This window comes from Gobio gobio (assembly GCF_949357685.1).
Source record: "Gobio gobio genome assembly, chromosome: 13".
In the NCBI taxonomy this organism is placed as follows: domain Eukaryota; kingdom Metazoa; phylum Chordata; class Actinopteri; order Cypriniformes; family Gobionidae; genus Gobio; species Gobio gobio.
Window position 1 is genome coordinate 45,863,160 of NC_137106.1, and position 20,806 is coordinate 45,883,965.

The window sequence follows — 20,806 nt, forward strand, 5'->3', positions numbered from 1 at the left end:
ACTAGCCCTAAATTGCTCCTGTCCCAACTTTTTTTTAAATGTGTTGCAGGTCTGAATGACAGGAAAGGATGCATATTTGCAAATGACATGAAGTTGACAAGACAAAACATGAAATATTTTGTGTTCATATTGTCTGCAATGAAATACAAGTCAAAGTAAATTTAGAAATCACTTCTTTTTTTTTTTTGCGTTTTCCATACTGTCCCAACTTTTTCTGATTTGGGGTTGTAAATAACAAGCATTTTAGGGGGCCCTTGGCTTTCGGGGGCTCCAGGCGATCGCTTACCTTTGCCTAATGGTAAGTCCGCCCCTGCATCAGCGCACCTGCTTCACAAGGCTATAAATAGATGAGCCCAGCTGTAAGCCTTCAAGTCTTTTTTGTTTGAAGAGCAGTCCTTGGACATCATCAGCACGGCATTGCAGTGCAGCATCTCATTCCGCTTTATCAGGGAACAGGGTTACAGTCAAGTAACCCCAAGTGTTCCCTTTTAAAAGCTACACTTAATGCTGCGCGAAGTGGATATGGGAACGAGAATACCCACGCCACCGTGCTTGATGGTGTCTGGACCCCTTATGGTTGTGTAGGTTTGCATAAGGACGCAAGAGGCCTCAGACATTAGCTTATGATGTCGACTCAAACACACGAGAGCCCGGAGTGGCATGAGCAGCCAAGCTATAAAATCTCATGAATGTGTGCGGAGAGGACCAACCTGCCGCATCACAAACACTTTGTAAGGGAGTATTCCTTGCTAATGCAGTAGAAGAGGCGACTTCCCTGGTGGAGTGAGCCCTTAAGCCTACTGGCGAAGCATGACTGCGTGCCTCATAGGCAAGAGCAATAGCATCCATGACCCAATGTGACATAATTTGTTTGGTGGCGGCAGAACCTCTGTTACGGCCCCCATGACAAACAAACAATTTCTCTGACTTACACCACTGGCTAGTGCGGTGGACATAGACCTGAAGAGCATGAACTGGACACAGTCTATGAAGTCTCTCCTGATCCAGCATTATGAACGGCGGAGGGTATGGGATCAGTTTCCCGCCTAATGTATTGCGGTCACGCTTCAAAAAATAATAAGAGTGAATCAATATTTGTGAAAATATAACGCACAAAACGGAAAAATCAATGCAAAGTTAACCAGAATCACAAACAATGCAGTCACAGAAATAAAAATAAGCGTAAATCAAACATTTAAACAAGTTTAAAATGATATTGCTCAAAACTGATTGATGAATTAAAAATTATCTGAATCGCTCACAAAATCAGGTTTTCTGCGCTTATTTTCATTTTTTATATGTCCGTGCTCTTTTCTCCTTTGCTCTTGTTTCCACATTCTGCGCTTGCGTTCGTTTCCAAATGTTGCCGTGGGAGTTTCATGTAAATTAGGGCGGTCTTAGCATCACCATTTGTCCAATAGTTCTAGATTGCCAGCTCATCCTCTAGCCAATCAATTGAAGAGGGAAGTTTACGTCACTCCAATGCGACTTGTGCCGCAGTTCAGCCAGCCGCTGTTGAGCTACGAGTATAACGCGTTTTCTCTGTCACTATATCTGCAAGGAAATACATTATTGTATTGTTGGGGTAACAGCTTATGATCCAGGACCAGTAGTGAAAAATGAAGACCAAGAGTCAGGAGTGTAATTAATTAAAGAAAAATTTACTGAAGAATAGTTTGCAGTTTCATCAGCAGAAGCCAGCTTCAAGTCTCACAAGGAGTTAGTAGGCCGCGCTCCCTCTAACAGTCTCCCCGCCTCCGCCTGTCGTACATACAATTTCTGAACAGTTATACTGTTTTCAAGGTCTAACCACGTCATTATTGCCATGTGGAATGATTCTGATTGGCAGAGAAAATGCACAGTCACTGTAAATTTCCACACAAGGATAGATAGCAGATAGTAGAGGCAAATATTGTTGAACAAGAAGTAGAAAGGATTAGCAAGGGTGAAGTTAGGAGAGCTTTGAAGAGGATGAAGAGAGGAAAGGCAGTTGGTCCTGATGACATACCAGTGGAGGTATGGAAGGGTCTAGGAGAGATGGCAGTAGAGTTTTTAACTAGGTTGTGCAACGAGGTCTTATAGAGTGAGAGGATGCCTGAGGAATGGAGGAGAAGTGTTTTGGTGGCAATTTTTAAGAACAAGGGAGATGTGCAGAGTTACAGAGGTATTAAGCTGATGAGCCATACAATGAAGTTGTGGGAAAGAGTAGTGGAAGGAAGGCTAAGGGGAGAAGTGAACATTTGTGAGCAGCAGTATGGTTTCATGCCAAGAAAGAGCACCACAGATGCATTATTTGCTTTGAGAATGTTTATGGAGAAGTACAGAGAGGGTCGAAAAGAGCTGCATTGTGTCTTTGTAGATTTAGAGTGCCAAGAGAGAAGCTGTGGTATTGTATGAGGAGGTCTGGAATGGCAGAGAAGTATGTTAGAGTGGTGCAGGAAATGTATGAGAGCAGTAGGACAAGGGTAAGGTGTGCCTTAGGTGAGACAGAGGACTTCACGGTGAAGGTGGGATTGCATCAAGGATCGTCTCTGAGCCCCTTCTTGTTTGCGGTGGTGATGGACAGAGGCTGACAGATGAGGTCAGACAGGAATCTCCATGGACTATGATGTTTGCGGATGACATTGTGATCTGTAGTGAGAGCAGGGAGCAGGTGGAGGAAAGTCTAGAGAGGTGGAGGTTTGCTCTGGAGAGAAGAGGAATGAAGGTTAGTCGCAGCAAGACAGAATACATGTGTGTGAATGAGAGGAAACCAAGTGGAACAGTGAGGTTACAGGGAGAAGAGGTAAAGAAGGTGCAGGATTTTAAATACTTTGGGTCAACAGTCCAGAGCAATTGGGAGTGTGGAAAAGAGGTGAAGAAGCGTGTGCAGGCAGGTTGGAATGGGTGGAGAAAAGTGTCAGGTCTGATGTGTGATAAAAGAGTATCAGCAAGAATGAAAGGAAAGGTGTACAGGACTGTAGTGAGACCAGCAATGTTGTATGGTTTGGAGACAGTTGCACTGAGGAAAAGACAGGAGGAAGAAGAGCTAGAGGTAGCAGAGCTGAAGATGTTGAGGTTCTCTTTGGGAGTGACGAGGATGGATAGTGAAGGGTCAAGGGTCAAGCCAACCATCACTTGTCTCTTCATCAGACACATATCCTTCAAGAATGATTTTATGTTCAATTTTAAAATAAGAATGAATGATAATCAAGTTATAACCATTTCCTACATTTGATAAATCAGTTCTCTATATTCAAGGAGTGATTTTGTATATTGTAGTGTTTTAGCTGCTCTGTGCTTTTGAATCCAGATTATTCAGGAGCTGCTCTGATGTCTGTGTCAAGACGTGCTGACAGGCAACTGTCCTTGGTGTTGTAATACACTCCAGGGAGTAAAACGAGATCAGCATGTGTTAACTTTATGTCTTACTGAGGTGACCCCTGGGGTCATCCATGTAACAGCTATGTGACTCTTTTGGGGAGAAATGTACCTCTCTGATACTTTTCTTTCTTTATAGAATAAAGTCACTTCTGTACTAAATGTAGTATCAGCATGTTTTGGAGAAGTGCTTTGTTGATAGTTAGTTAAGATGTCCCGACCTTGATGGAAACTGGTATTCTCTGGAGTATTGTGTGTGTGCGTTGTATGATTTGTGCAGATCCAGTATTGGATATGGGCCTTCCTGCAGGCGATGCCAGACCTATAGACGCTTTTCTGTGACCTCCGAGGTCACTGGAGACTAATCTGGGCCTGGGCGACATAAAGTCTACGCATTTTTAGAGATGTATGCTCCTATCTGTCTACGTGTGGAAAGTTGCTTACGTTGCATGTTGTTAGAACCAATCAGAATCATTCCACATGGCAGTAATGACGTGTCTAGACCTTGAAAACAGTATAACTGTTCTGAAAATTGTATGTACGTTAGACGGAGGCGGGGAGACTGTTAGAGGGAGCGCGGCCTACGAACTCCTCTTGAGCTGGCTTCTGCTGATGAAACTGCAAACTATTCTCCAGTAAAATTTTCTTTAATTAATCTTACTCCTGACTCCTGGTCTTCATTTTTCACTACTGGTCCTGGGTCCTAAGCTGTTACCCCAACAATAGGATCAGGAACGAGTACATCAGAGGGACAGCACATGTGAGATGTTTTGGAGACAAAGTTAGAGAGGCCAGGTTGAGATGGTTTGGACATGTTCAGAGGAGGGAGAGTGAATATATTGGTAAAAGGATGCTGAGGTTAGAGCTGCCAGGCAGGAGGTCGAGAGGAAGACCAAAGAGGAGGTTTATGGATGTAGTGAAGGAGGACATGAAGGTAGTCGGTCTGAGAGAAGAGGATACAGGGGATAGGGCTAGATGGAGGCGGATGATTCGCTGTGGCGACCCCTGAAGGGAACAGCCGAAAGGAAAAGAAGAAGATAGATAGCAGAGCATATCACTAAACTAGGTAGACTAGTTGTCGCCCCATCACTAGAATTAGATCATTGTTGACCTCGGAGGTTGCAGAAAGCCGTCTTCAGGTCTGGTGTCGTGTGAAGAAAATGTCCATCTTCAATATTGGGCCTGCACAGATCATGCAACGCACACACACAGAATCTCCCTAGAATCACAGCTCTCCCAAGGTTGGAGAGTCTTAACTACATATCAACAAAGCACTTCACCAAAACATGCTGATAACATGTGCTTTTCTCTCAGCAAGAGGTACAGACAATAGTACAATTGTATTCATACAATTCTTTAGTGTGTTCAGTAAAAGGAAATATAAAATTAAATTAAATTAAAGACAAATTCATATTTCATCTCTGGAAGCCAGGCTAAATGAGCAATCCCTGTTGCTGCATTCCTGTCGAGTTGGAGGTGTGTGATGCCTCCAAAATCCAAACACACGATAACATGTTCTGAAATCAAGTGTTTTTGCGAAACCTCACACACCACCAGGACAGACCCTCAGTCACAACTCAGAGACCAAATACAAACTTTAGAAAATATAAAGGAAGAAACAATCATTGGTCCTATTGATTAATTAAACTCATAACTGGAAAGAATCATTAAAATCATAATAATTATATACGAGGATGAATATTGATTGAGGCTTTGATTATGAATTTAAGTAGGATATATATATTCACAGTCGGCTTGTTTTAAGCGCGGAGCACACTTCAATCTGAGCTCCCACACGAACATATTAAGTATTCAGTCTATTTTATCACGAAATTCAAACGATAAATTATGTTTTGACGCTCTTTAATGTGGCGTGACTGATCACTGAAAACGGTTAAAGTTGCCGTGCGTGAACGCGATCATCTGTGAACACGATCGATCATTTCTTCCTAAAGAATAAACATTAATGAACATCTGAAGGTATGTTGAGGATACATTACAACTTATGGTCACGTATCATATGTGGTGTAATCGCTCAATCAGTGTTTCAACAGCGGAAAGACTGCAATATAACTGCTTGTAAACTAAACAATGTCATGTAATGTCAATGTAATGTAATGTCAATGTAATGTCAATGTCATTCTATTCATTTTTCTGTCTGTCTAATTTATTTTTTAAAAAAAATAAAAAAAATCCTGTGTGTTCTGTGTTAGATTAACTGAGACTTGTTACAGCACTTGCATACTGTAGCCTCTGACTGTTGTAGTTGCTTCTATTGCTCTCATTTGTAAGTCGCTTTGGATAAAAGCGTCTGCTAAATGACTAAATGTAAATGTAAATGTAATGTTAGCATCACATTTGCCTCAGGCAGTCATTCAGTGTCCACAGAATTTTATTCACTAGAGAAATCAACTCTTTCACTAAATATATGCACTATATTAGCCTATATATTCATTATATTAGCCTATATATTCATTATATTCTACTGAACCTGCTAGTGATGTCTTGATTATTTCATGCATGTTTAAATAAACCTGTCATGAAAATGACAGACACTGTGTAGGCTATAAATTATTATATTTCAAAAACGAATTGGAGAAAAAACTTTTTTATAATTAGATTTAGAATTTATTGCAAAAAATACCTTATGTGAAGTTTACATATTTACATATTAGTGTTGATTATTATACCTAAAAATAAATAGCAACTGAATTTAGGCTAATAGTTTGGGCTCTGTTGTTAACCTTTAATATTAATGTGCAAGTAAGGGCTCCCTATATATTTTACAGCAATATCTTCAATAAACTTTTAGTTATAATTTAATTAATTTAAGGACAGACACATTTTTTTCTTCAGTAAACCACTATTTAATAAAGATAAATAAAAAGCAATTTTGTAAAACTGCTGTACCCAACCCGTACCGAACCGGGACTTCAAAACCGAGGTACGTACCGGCTGGCCGTCCAACCTGCGATTAGGCTAGCCTATAACGTTCTCTATCATCAGTGGTGGAAGTAAAAATAGGCTACAAATAACCAGAGACATATTTACTTTAGTAAAAGTAGAAGTACCACAATAACAACCCTACTTAACCCTCTGAGCACTGAGCTGTTTTCTGTGCCCTGGAGGTGTTTATGCCCTGATATTTCTGTTACCTGTAACATTTTCATGGCTAAAGTCTTTTTAAGCACAAACTCTGCTACAATAATATGTGAGCAGCTCCAACCTGAGCAGCATGTGTGTAAAAGTTTGTAGAAAAAGAAAAAGAAGTCACTGTTATAAGGCCATAAAACCCATACTGAATATTTTTTCACAAGACTGGATAACTGGATCGTGTAGGCTAGAATTTTTGCTTCAAGACTATGTAAAAATCACTCTGGCCACTCATTCACATAAAACAATATACTGATTTAAAATTTGTAAGACATGTTTTGTGTCAGGAAGGCTTATGCGGACAAAGAAAGACAAAGACCCCTCCCCTAATCAAAATGGCCCTATATCAGCTGAATGACTGTGAGGGAACTAGAACAAAGAATCTGAAGAGATTAAAAGAATGGCTTTTTGAATTGTATGCATTTATTTACAACACAAAGTAATCCAAACATACACCACAAAGGACAAAAAGTGGGACAAAAGTAAGGGACAATAGTAGTTCTTTATAAGGGACACTCAAAGTGTATGTTATTTCAGTGTCTGCAGTTAAATGTGTGTATAAAAGGCTCTCAGATATAAACACATTTGTTTTGCTCAACCTATTAATGCACAATTTAATCCTAAATTTTTTTTTTAAAAATTATTTCAGTTGTTACACACAAACCATTTAAAGCTTTTGTAGCATTATACTCTACCATTCAAAAGTTTGGGACCAGTAAGAATTTGTTTTAAATTAATATTTTTATTAATAATTAATCTTTTTAAAGAAATTAAAATGTTTTGTTCAGCTACAATGCAGCAAACGTGTGTAACATTTTAATGTTACAAAAGCTTTCTATTTCTGATGAATGCTTTTTTTTTTTCCATTCATCAAAGAATCCTGAAAAAACTAACAACTGTTTTCAACATGGATCTCCCATTACAGTATCACAGTTGAAAATCATGGCTTGTTTGCAATATAATCTACAAATGCATACACAAACAGATGTTCCTGCCATGTTTAAAGGCGTTTTATTCGAACACCAGTGTTGGGGAAGCTACTCTGAAACAGTAGTTTGACAAGCTACAAGCTACTTATACATGAACAGTCAAGCTACCCTTCTGAAAAAGTAGTTAGATACACTACAAGTTGCTACCAAAATGTAGCTAGCTACATCGAAACTACTTTGATTTTTTTTAAATTGCATTTACAAATGACTGAATAATCGTTAATGAAGAATGTTTTAAGTTAAATGTGAGGGGTTTAAAACAACACAATGCAATACAATTAGGATAAGAGTAGTTTTATTTTGTAAACCATCCAAATATACAATACTCAAATGTCTATATCTCAAACTGACTGTCAAAGTGCAAAATCATGTCACATCAATGCAAGAACAAAATATAAGCAACTTTGATAAACAGGAGTATACAAAAATGCATATATATATATATATATATATATATATATATATATATATAGCAGGATAATCAATTTAAAAAGGCTATTATGCACCTGTATGTGTTTAAAGTCTTCGACGCAGACAGCGTTTTAATCTTTTGTTTGTATAAATCAAGTGTAACCTTTACTAGCCGATTCGTGTGAAGTTATCAACCCACTCCTGTATGTCCTTTACATAATCATCAGACGATCTCTTCTCTGTGAACCGTAAAGCCGCAAGATGCGCGATGAAACAATAACGGTAACGCGCGATTTTAGTATGTGATCAAATAAGAAGAAAACACTGAGCTGCTTCAATGCATTGCAGGCTCGTCAAAACACAAAACGGAATGTAGCTTTTGGACGCGCTACACCGCTACTTGCTGGAAAAAGTAGTTAGCTACTGGAAAAGCTACATTGTTTCAAAAGTAACTGAGCTACTGACAAGCTACTGAAAAATGTAGTTAAGTTAGTAGCTTAGCTACTTGTAGTCTACTCCCCAACACTGTCGAACAAACCTTTGCAGAACAAACTAAACACTCACGCGTTTATATATTATGATATTAAATATTTTAAAAAACGAGCATGCCACACCGCATGAGCATCACGACGGCGTTACGTTATTCTAAATGTAATAACAAACTTGAGCGTGCAAAAGAGGCATCATATGTGAACAACCACTTAGTCAGTGGTTAGATGAGCGTAGCATTAATAAACGGGACAAGGGAGGACATTTAGGCCCAATATATGGGACTTTCGGGCTAATACGGGACAGCTGGCAACCCTACTTTTATATCATGCTGTGCTTAATATTATAGAGCATAAAATACCTTTTGTCGTACGTGTATCTTTATTTAGCATTGAAAGGTTGCCTGCCTGTCTATATTTCATTTTCAACATGTTTCTGTTGATTTCACACATTTTAGTCTGGCAATAGTTCAACTAGTACCCTACAATGTGAAGTTTATGCATCAATAACTCTAATCAGTGTTGCCACAGTTACTTTGAAAAAGTAACTTAGTTACTTTACAGATTACTTGACTTTAAAAGTAACTAAGTTACTTTACAGATTACTTGATTTTAAAAGTAACTAAGTTAGATTACAAGTTACTTTATTAGTTACATTCATCAGTTGCCGACTACACCTCTGCAGCCTCAACATAAAAATGACAACCGTTTTTGCCAACACTTTATTGGAAGTGCATTTTTAACAGTAACGTCAACAATGTATCTCCTGAAATTGTATCTCCAAAAAAAATATTTTTACTAATTTTATAAAATCTAAACATGTTAATGAAAAGGTACAAATTACTTTGTGTTCTTATTAAATACATTTATGAAAAACAATTTATATTTAATTTTTTATTTATATTTATGAATGTAAATAATTATATAGGCCTACACAAATAATATAAAATTACAAGATTTATATTTTATTGTAAACGTAATGTGCAGCTCTGTAAAGGGACAACAAATATATGATCGATACGTGAGAACAATATATTTTTTAATAATCTTTAAGCGCACAAAACTATGAAAATATATGAAACGCTTCAAAACAGAGCGGCAACAAAGCGCTTATGCGCATCCCGGGTGCAGAATGATGCGCTTAAAGCAACATGGAATCAGTGTGTGCAGTGCAGCGCGAGTGCACATTGAAAAGTTCACGGCATAAAGAGAAGATGAGCGTTGAGCCCACAAATCCTAGTCTATGTAGCCTATATCGGTCCAAACATTCACTGATTATTTGTTTCTTCACAGTTTTAAATTCCGGTTATTGTGCGTGTGATGCTAATTAATAGTCCTTGTGTTGTCACCTGGGTAGCGAGCACAACATCTTTCAGAAACCGCTAGATAAACTCCAGGAAGATAAATTATTTTATCAACATACCAAGTATTATAACGGTAATATATCATATTGGAGTGAGCTTTACCGTGCTGCTGACTGGAACCGAACGCGACGCGCAGTTTGAATGCTGAACGGAGAATGACAGCTACAGCGGAGGAAAGACATTCAGCTATGGAATGGCTTTAGACCACTTTGTAGGCTACTAGCAAATCATAATATACTAATAATGATTGCTGAAGGGTAATGTGACAATATATATTTCTGATGATTATTTAATTATCACGACATGCCTAATCTTAGCAAGTGACTGCCTGTCTTGAGTTTTGTCGACAGACGGAGGCGACCGCCTCGTAATTCTCTATGCCGGAAAACCCCTGCTGAGACTCAACAAGAAAGCAAAAATATTTTTACTAAGGAAAATGACAAAAATAGTAACTCACAGTGACTTGGACTTGGAAGTTACTTTAATCTGATTACTGGTTTGGAAATAGTAACGCGTTAGATTACTCGTTACTGGAAAAAGTAGTCAAATTAGAGTAACGCGTTTCTAAGTAACGCGTTACTGGCATCACTGACTCATAAGAGAATAAATGTTTTACCTTAATAATTCTCATCTTAAAATCGCATTCTTCTTCTTCTCAGGTAAATCCAAGGTAAACTCACAGCCTCTCTCCCCAACTCGATGAAAAGCATAAGAATGATGAAGAAAAGTCTTTGTTTTGAGGTGATGGGGGGCATTTACAGGTTTGCGTTCCTTCCTCGTGGACGATTTGCATGTGAATCTCTTTGAGCGCGCGTGAGTAGTAAAGATAATGAGGCTCCACTGGAGGAACCGTGCCTCTCGCTGTTTTCATACGGATTACATAAACAGAAAATATATTTTTTAAATATAAATGACTTAATTTAAAACTACACATTCCAAGCTTTATAAAGATATATCTGACGTGTCTGTGTGGCAATTTGGCAAATACAGCTCATTTTCAGATGTATTTCAGAATGGACATCACAGGGAGACAGACAGGAAAACGTGCATCCTGTTTGTTTTCTTTATTTAGTGAAAAGCACAACATTTCATTTTTATTTTGAGTGTGCACAAATAAAAGTAGACACTTAAAGCTTTGTGAAGACATATCTTTCATGTCTGTGAGGCCAAAAATGATGGAGTATTTTAAGTTGTTTTACTCTGTCATGAGGAAAAATCGAGCAAAACACGCCCGCGCGTTTCTCGGGTTCCAAGGGTTAAGTAAACAAAAATTAGGCTACCTGATTTTAAATGTACTTTATGAGTATTAAAAGTAAAAGTAGACTACTTGCATGACAATTTATTCTCTTAATATCTATTCTAATCATTTAAAAAAAAGTTATTTAATTTAAAGTTATTTAATTAAGTTTGTCACGTTACTGAAAGGAAAACTGACAGATCCAATAGCGATTAAACACTCATTTATTAGTCACCAACTGCACAGCGTTCATATGAAGTTCAAAGACCTTTGAGAATGAACAGAGAACGAGGCAGACAAATGCAGAGCATGCAGTCCAATAGGCTCAGGAGAACAGGTACACTGCATGAAAAGTGGGATTTTCGACCCCATAAACGCCTGTATACTCCCGGAAATCTCCCTAATTTTCGGCAGTTTTCGACAATTTAGAGGCAGCGAACGTCGCGTTCGTCTGTGCCACAAATTGTCGTAAACGAACCATGACGTAGGTGGAGAGCCCCCCGCTGAGACCGCGCGTAAGGTGGAGAGCCCCCGCTGAGAGACCGCGCAGAGGTGCGACGCCTCTAATTTGCATATGAATAGCAGCGAAACCAGAGAGTCAACGGCCAGACTTGAATTTACTCACTCAGTATTGGCTGAGGCCACAACTTTTAAACAAGAATAAACCCTCGTGATTGGTTGGCAGATCACTGCAAACCAATCATGATTGGCCCCCCTGGCTCATTATAAATGTAAACCCCAATAATAATAATATAAAATAAATATATAATTTATGTTGTAATAATTTATGTTTTATATTAGTGCTATGAAGTACACTATTCATACCATCAAAGAATATATGGGACAATTATACGGACCGTGCCGCTTATTCAATGAAAGAGCTTAATATATAAACACACACAGCTGTTCATTGAAAGAAAGAGCTTTATTGTCAAACACAAATAGTACAGTGCAGCAGTATTTTATGTTGTCCTCCAAAAACGTCAAAAAGAAGCGCCCAACACATTAGGGGAACACAGGCGTATATGGTGAGTCGCCCTGTACTTCGGTGTGGCCTCTAATCTGGATTGCAAAGTGTTACAAAGTTCGGTGAGCTCCGGGCTGCGAGAGGGCGGTGGCCGCACAATCCATCCAGACACACCGTCAACAACGCCGTCTTCCTCGTCAGACATGAGATCAATGGTCGCGGACTTCCAAATGTCCACCTCATCCGGAGCCAGCACACTTCGTCTTGCTTCCAGCAACTGTAATACAATCCATAAAGACAATAAGCAACCTGAAAAATACTCACATTGACAAAAAACGGTTCTAATATAATAAATCTTACCCTTTTTCTTCTTGATCGACTCCGAGCTAAACTTCGCAGTTTCCGCCTGCTATGTAATTTGAGGTTGTTTGTATCTGAAGCTCCGGCGTATCGATTCATAATACGTCTTACAGGCAGCTGGAAAACAATTACATGAGACTGGTATTAATAAAAACAGTCACGGTAAAATTAAACAAGGAATGAGAAAAACATTAGTCATACTTACACACAATGTCCTCATGTTCAGCGGTTAAATCTGGACTCGCGGAAATCGCTCCAAGCAGATAAGAGCTCACGGCTTCGTTATGAGGCGAGGATAGGCTGTGTAAACAAAATGTGCAGTTATAAGCTCGGATCTATTAACGCATCCATTTCCTTATACAGCTGAATAAAAGCATATTCTTTAAATCGTAACGTTACATACCCATGCTCTGGTTCATAGCGCCTAAAGTTTGCCTCAGAGTTGTGAAGACGCCGGACAGCCTCCTGAAAAATACAAGACAAAAGACGCTTATATATAAAAACGCAAACTGGTTCTGCAAACGTTACTTTTAGCGTGGGGTACTTTAAAAATAATATTACGCTTAACGTTATACATAAAAATATTCTTACCGCAATCTTGGGATTGTGCACTCGTCTTCTCTTCTTGGAGTTATTTTCTTCCACAGCACAGCTGTTTTTCGACTCAAAAGTAGCCCACTTATCCTCCATGGACAGCAACCTGGAGTTTATTACATCAAACTTCTCATTCAGTTGTTCGTAAGTAGAGTAAGCTGACGAGACAGGCCACTCATAGTATTCAGCAGTTTCTTCTCATCGGTCAGCGGACTGGCTGAAAGGGGTTGGTCGCGTCCATTCAGAGGAGTTGAAGGAGAGCTGAAGGCGAGGCGGCGTCCTGTCATGTTGATCACGCAAAGCAGCAAAAACACAGAAAATGTAAAAAAAAAAGAGTCCAAAACACGTCTCGTTAAAGCACGTCTTGTACGCATCATGGCCTTGAACTCGCACGTGATTGGACGAGGGCGAGAAGCTCGTCGGGCTCCTCCAATCACATGCGAGGTCATTGTTATGAGGAATATCTCGCGAGACGTGCGCGCATACAAATGAGCAAGCGGTGTGCATAAACTCTGTGATATCAACACGGTGTGACACACACACACACACACACACAACTTTATTCACTTTCACATAATAATGTTTTTGTAATTTGGTGTTTAGTTTGTTGTATAGTTTGTTTATACTGTTCTGTCTCTGTTTTGTTTCCAGGAACATCTGATGAGTGCTATAATAAAATGACTTCATTATATTTAAAATATGTTTTGATATACATTTTATTTATATTATTAATATTTTATTTACCCATAAACGTGTCTTTAGGAAGCCATAAGTTATAGAGACAAGAATAACTTTTGCCATTTAAATGCCACATTAATTTACTGAGGACCCATACAGCCAATGATCATGTGTGAAAACACTTATACATAAATTGATCACTTAGAAATCAAAACTAAGGTTTGAGAAAGAAAGAATATGCATACAACAAAATATATTGTTTCATAGCAGCTTCAGTAACAAGTTCAAAACAAATTCTGCTGTAAACCGGCTCTAACAAGCCAAAATAGTGTCAATATTCAGCTCAAGTGACTTCAGTGTTGATTCAGTTCAACTGAAAATTCCTCAGTTGTGCATATTTGTGTGTAGTTAGATATATGCAAAAACAACATTTTTGGAAGAGTTAAAATAGTTTTGCACAAAGTGTTGCTTTTGCAAGCGATGTCTGATGTTTTGCATGTTGTGTGTTTTGTGTGTAGAGTTACAAGAAATGGAGCCATATTTTCAGAAATTGTGTGTAAGCAATTAGATAAAACTGTAAATGAATCCAGTTTATTTTAGTTCAGGACTCATAGTCCAGGTGTTATGCTGCCTTCACGTGCTATCGGAAATTTCCTAATTCCCACTTTAGAAGTCGTGATTACGAGCTTGTTGCATTCAAGTGCTTCGTTGTCGGAGTGAACAGGAATCATGGTGGACACCAGGTTATTCTTGCCTTATTGGGAAAATCTTATTAAAACCATCATCATTTGTAGTCTCCCATGCACCAACAACCATAAACATTCCACATGGTCCGCTTTCTGCTGATTCTGTAATTTCAGTCAAATGCAGGCTGTTTTCGCTGTGTACCAAACATACAATACACTTCATATGATTACTCTTACATGTAAATATGTACTACGTTAATGTCAAGACAAGACGACCAAGCTGTTTTGGAAAAAAAACAATAAAACCACACCTGCCACAGCAGTCTAGTTCTCCCCGCCACCATGTTTAAAGCTTATGACACGCCCATCTCGGGAATTGGGGTATCAAAATTATTTCCGAACTTCCCAGTGGTAAACACGACATCAGAGGGTGTTCATGTGCAATTTTTACCAAGGAAACTCGTATTTACGATAATTCCGATAGCACGTGAAGGCAGCATTAGTAATCTGTGCTTAATCTTTCTTCCAGGCAACAATTTTTTAACTCGCGATTTACTAGATTAGGCCTACTCTTGGCATAATTTAAACCCTGTCCAGGAAACCACCTCTTGAAAATCTGCATTGATAATTCATAAAATGTGGTGTGAGCTCAATTTAAAAGACAATTACAGAAAAACACAATCTGACTTAACTATAAACACACAAACTTGTACTTTTCACATTTATGATTAATAGCCATTTAAAAAATTATTCACAGTGCAGGGTGGAAAAATTAATTTTGGTATGTAAACTGTATGCTTTACTTGATTTATTTGTGTGCTTTGGTTCATTGTCTTGTTGCATCAAATAACCTCTCTAAAGGTTGAAGACATGAACTGCTGTCCTGTATTTATTTATTTTTTTTTACATAATATTGGTTATTGCTAATGACATACAGAGTAATTAATCTACACTGTGAGCCCGGACAAGTTGAATCTACTTAAAAATTGGAGCAAACTGGTTGCCCTAAAAATTTAGTAATGTGAACTAAAACGAGTACATTTAACTTAAATTTAAGTTAACATTTTAACTTAAACTTTAAACTTGTTTTAGTTAAAAAAATTCAGAACCTAGATAAAACTCCCCCTGCTGCTACTCTGATTTGCATATGTGTAGCTCACAGCATCTTCATTTACATGATAAAGCCTCCCCTAGAATTAAGGGGAGGGGGGGTCATGGGGGGACAACTGCCAAGCAAGGCCCACGTCAATTTCCAACAATTTACGGCAGTTTTCGGTGTTGCCTGCAAATTGCCGTGCACAGTCGTAAACCTGAAGTTCCACGGCAATCTGCAGTGCCACATACTGACGAAAATCCCACTTTTCATGCAGTGGTAGGCACTGAGACAGGAGAAGTACAGCAGGTGGAGATCCAACGGTACTGTTACGCAGGGAAGCAACGCGCAACACCGAACAGCAGGAAACCAGGAACCGGAACAGAGGCGATCTCCCGGGAGACACGGGGAGCAGACACCAGGAACCCACAGGACAGCCTGTAACGATCTGACAACGAGGGATGTAATGCTGCGTTCAAGGCAGGTTTTTGAATGCGTAAATTACAACTTCAAACCACGACTCACGACTTTGTAGTGTTCCAGGCAAAGTCACGCCAAACTGCCTAGCGCAAGGAATTGTGAGGTAGTTTGATGTAAACAAAAGCATCGCAGACCGTACGGGGTGTATGCTCATTTACAATAATTTCGATCGCCAAAGGTGCTTACTCATTGCTTATTTGAGGGAAACGGAGGAGAAAAACAGCGCAGACGGCAGGAAAAGCTGTTATACCTTTTATTTTGCGTTATTTCATAAACACTGCACCCGTAGGGCCTACCATTGTTGCTTTGCGGGCTATGTGATGTCAAAACTCGTAACTGGGAGTACATCGATCTAGTACGAGTTCACGGGTGGGAAGTCACGGGTTTGGCTGCCGCTCCAGTCCACTTTCACGGGTAGAAGGTTGGAAAAACACGGGTTACGGTTTGCTTGGAACGCGGCATAAGACACACGTATAAATAGGCAGGATAATGAGTGCAGCAGGTGGTGGCGATCAGATCAGCAATCAGTAACCACGCCGCCAACACAAACGCACAAACACAGAGAGAACGAGACGATGGAATGATGAACCGTGACAGTACCCCTCCCCCTAGGAGCGCCTCCTGGAGCTCCCAGGAGGACCTACCTGTCGATTGTAATCATCAATTAGGGAGTGATCCAGTATGTCCCTCACAGGAACCCAACTTCTCTCCTCCGGACCATAACCCTCCCAGTCTACCTTGTACTGGAATCCGCGTCCCCTCCGCCTTGAGTCCAGAATACGATTAACCGTATAAGTTGGTTCCCCATCTACGAGACGTGGCATGGGAGGGAACCGGGACTGGCGGATTAATGCGAGAATGAAAAACGGGCTTTAATTTAGAGACATGAAACACGGGGTGAATTCTCCCGTACGCAGTTGGTAGTTTGAGGTGGACTGCCACTGGACTAAGAATCTTGGTGAGAGGGAACGGGGCAATTAATTTGGGAGCCAGTTTATTACTTATGGAGCGGAGAAGAATGTTCTTGGATGAAAGCCACACTTTTTGACCCACGATTAATCTGACAGTGCAAACCGCAATATGCACTGTAAAAGGAAGCCACCAGTGTTCGAGTCACTAAAAGCAGCTGATATTATTATGCCTTGTGATAACTTGCCTGTGCGTACGCCAGTTTTCGCAGTTAAAAAGATAAGATAGAATATCTTTAGAAAAAGATAGAGTCTGTTGAAACTGCAATATGTACAAAGAGGTGTTACATTTTTAGGTCATGTAATAACCAGAGAAGGGAAATCACAGCCGGATTCCAAAACCTGCAACAAAGAAGCAGTTAATGTCATCTCAGGGTATGTGCTCTTACTGTTGAATATTTATTCCAAATTAAGGAAGGCACCATTGAGCCCAATTGCTCATGGAAAAGGCCTCAACCCTCATGATAAAATATTCTGGACAACAGTGGCAGATTTGGCATTCATAAATCTTAAAACTGCATCACAGAAATAGCCTCAGAAAACCTCATACAGAATAAAGTGAGGGATCAAGGTTACGTGCTAGTAACAAACCTCCCTTGCCAATGAGGGAAAGCACATTGCAACGGCTTGCAAAGAGTCACCCTGGTCAAAATGGACCGTCCACAGGGCAAACAAGATAACCAACACACATGTGGGAAGATATGGACCAACTAATGGTTTAATTTTAGCAGAAGAATCAGTATGTGTGATGTATTTTTGATGATTTTATTTGATTCAAGCAAACTATAGGACTGAGTATTGCTATAGATAATTGATATAGATAATTGATATAGATAATTGATTAGTTACTGATCATTTGAAAATATTTCAGGGACATGTAAATGGAAAAGCTATAGACTTCTCACTATGTTATTGTAAAATAAAAAAAATAATCTAGGGATTCTTAATTTGAAGAAACTAATGAAGATATTACAACCATAGATGCAACAATTTTTAATAGTTGCAACAGTTCTCTAAAAAGAGGGAATGTGATAAGCCACTTTGAAGGTCTGTATATTATAATGCAATTCGATTAAAGCTTGCAATACAGGGCAAGTATGTGAAGTATGCTATTGCTAAAGCTTAATGAAAAGCTTACCTAATTTTTACATTGTGGTTACCGAGTTGATGATCTAGATCATTGGATCTATTATGCACTATTCCAGTTCTCCAAAATTACTTATTAATGGCATGTCAGCAGCTAAGGCTATTCTCATGGCAAGAGCTGGGTTCATTTTAAACAACTACATTGTTTAAAACAATAGATTAAAATTATACAAAGTGTAAAAAAAAAAAGAAAAAAAAAAGATACAAGTTCTTACACTCTTTATGGTTAGATCTTATTACATCGGTCCTTAAATAGGTAAACCAAGTAAAACCATTGCCTGCATGCATTCAAAGCTAACAAAATATGGTTAAGATTGTGCAGAACACATAGATTGTTGACCTAGATATAGTTGAAGGTATACAGCAGGTTTAGTCTGTTATGAGATGGTGCAAACTGAAAGTATTGGCAAAGATTTTATTATTCAGATTTTTAATTAGCTTGATAAACCAACAGTTATGTCTATGTCCAGTAAAAACAATAATTTATGAATCAAGAGTGTTTGAGAAGTCATTCGACTGTGTTCCTTGTGGTATCCTGTGGAGGGTGCTCTGGGAGTATGGGGTCGGCGGTCCCCTGCTTAGGGCTGTTTGGTCCCTGTACGACCGGAGCAGGAGCTTGGTTCGCATTGCCGGCAATAAGTCAGACCTGTTCCCGGTGCAGGTTGGACTCCGGCAGGGCTACCCTTTGTCACTGGTTAGTTTCATAATTTTTATGGATAGAATTTCTAGGCGCAGCCAAGGGCCGGAGAGTGTCCGGTTTGGGGACCATTCGATTTCGTCGCTGCTTTTTGCGGATGATGCTGTCGTGTTGGTCTCCTCAGACCAGGACCTTCAGCGTGCACTGGAACGGTTTGCAGCCGAGTGTGAAGCGGCTGGGATGAGAATCGGCACCTCCAAGTCCGAGGCCATGGTTCTCAGTCGGAAAAGGGTGGATTGCCCACTTCAGGTTGGTGGAGAGTTCCTGTCTCAAGTGGAGGAGTTCAGGTATCTTGGGGTCTTGTTCACGAGTGAGGGGAGGATGGAACGGGAGATTGACAGACGGATCGGTGCAGCTTCTGCAGTAATGCGGTCGATGTACCAGTCTGTCGTGGTAAAGAAGGAGCTGAGCTGTAAGGCAAAGCTCTCGATTTACCGGTCAATCTACGTTCCTACTCTCACCTATGGTCATGAGCTGTGGGTCATGACCGAAAGGACAAGATCCCGGATACAGGCGGCCGGAATGAGTTTTCTCCGTAGGGTGGCTGGGCGCTCCCTTAGAGATAGATTGAGAATCTCGGTCACTCGGGAGGAGCTCAGAGTAGAGCCGTTGCTCCTCCACATCGAGAGGAGCCAGCTGAGGTGGCTCGGGCATCTATTTCGGATGCCTCCTGGACGCTTTCCCAGGAGGTGTTCCAGGCATGTCCCATCGGGAGGAGGCCCTGGGGAAGACCTAGGACAAGCTGGAGGGATTATGTCTCCCGGCCTGGCCTGGGAACGCCTCGGGGTTCCCCCATAAGAGCTGGAGGAAGTGGCTAGGGAGAGGGAAGTCTGGGCGTCTCTGCTTAGACTGTTGCCCCCACGACCCGGCCCCGGATAAGCAGAAGATGATAGATGATGGAAGAGTGTTTGATTGTAATAAATCCTAGAGAATTCAAATAACCTGATGTATGGATTGAGAAAAGTATAAACTGTGAAAAATTGTGTGTGATTATATGTAATCAGAGAAGGGAGTGTAAAGGAGAAGGGAAATTTTGAACATATGTGTTTTTAATTATATTAAGCTTATATAAGATGTTTTTGTTAAATATAAGGGGAATTCTAGTTAAGGAATTCTTCTATTTTCTATAGTAAACACATTTTTGTGTGATAACCTTTGATACTTTTATAGAACTAGTGTGTTTGTTGTCTGTAGCCTTGAACAAGTTCTTGGAAAGTTTTGTGTTTTCACTGAAGGTGTGACAGCTGCAGATAACACCAACTAATGCCTAGTTCAGACTGCACGATTTTCAAAATCGTCGGATCACTGGTCTTTTCACACTGCATGACTATCTGGGCCAGCATTCAGTCCAACCTGGTCTCACAGAATTCCGTGAAATGAACACGGGCCCCTAACTCAAAATCCGTGGCAGTTTCACGGAATCGCCGAAAATTCCGTGATGGGTCCATGGAAGTGATTCCTATGCAAGTCAATGACAGTAAAAAGTAGACATGATTTTATGAATATTTATGGGCTACTTTTATATTTTGGAGCAACTAACTCCACTCCTACCCTAAACCTACCCACTCTCAACAATATAAAACACATAACAGGCAAATACAAGTACAGTCACAGGTATTATTACAAAAACTGACCAAAAACTGTATAAAAGTATTAACTCATGTTGCATTCCAAGTCTTCTGAACACACGATGTCTTCATGTAAAGAACAGAGTTGATCTTAATGTTTTAATCGCTAAAATGATGATCCCGCCGCTCCGTGAACACACTCATTCATATCATATCTCATTCAAATAATACACACGACTCTTTAGTGTGTCGCAATCTGTCATGAGACACACGAGAGCCAATGGCACTTTACAATCAAAGCCGACGTAAATGACACAATTGGTCACAAGACATACGACAGCCAATGCTGTCAAAGCTGACGTAACGTTTCTTCCGGCGGTAAAATTTGAAATGTGTTTATGATCTTTGGCGGATGGACTCGACGCTGCTGATCGCTTTGGAGGGTTTTCTTCACACAAATCAATCGTTTGGCCTCAGAACACTTGGAATATTTGTACTTTTTGAATAAATTGTGCCTGCAGTCGTATCTGCCTGGTATATCCTGTTTTTTATAATACACAAATGGGT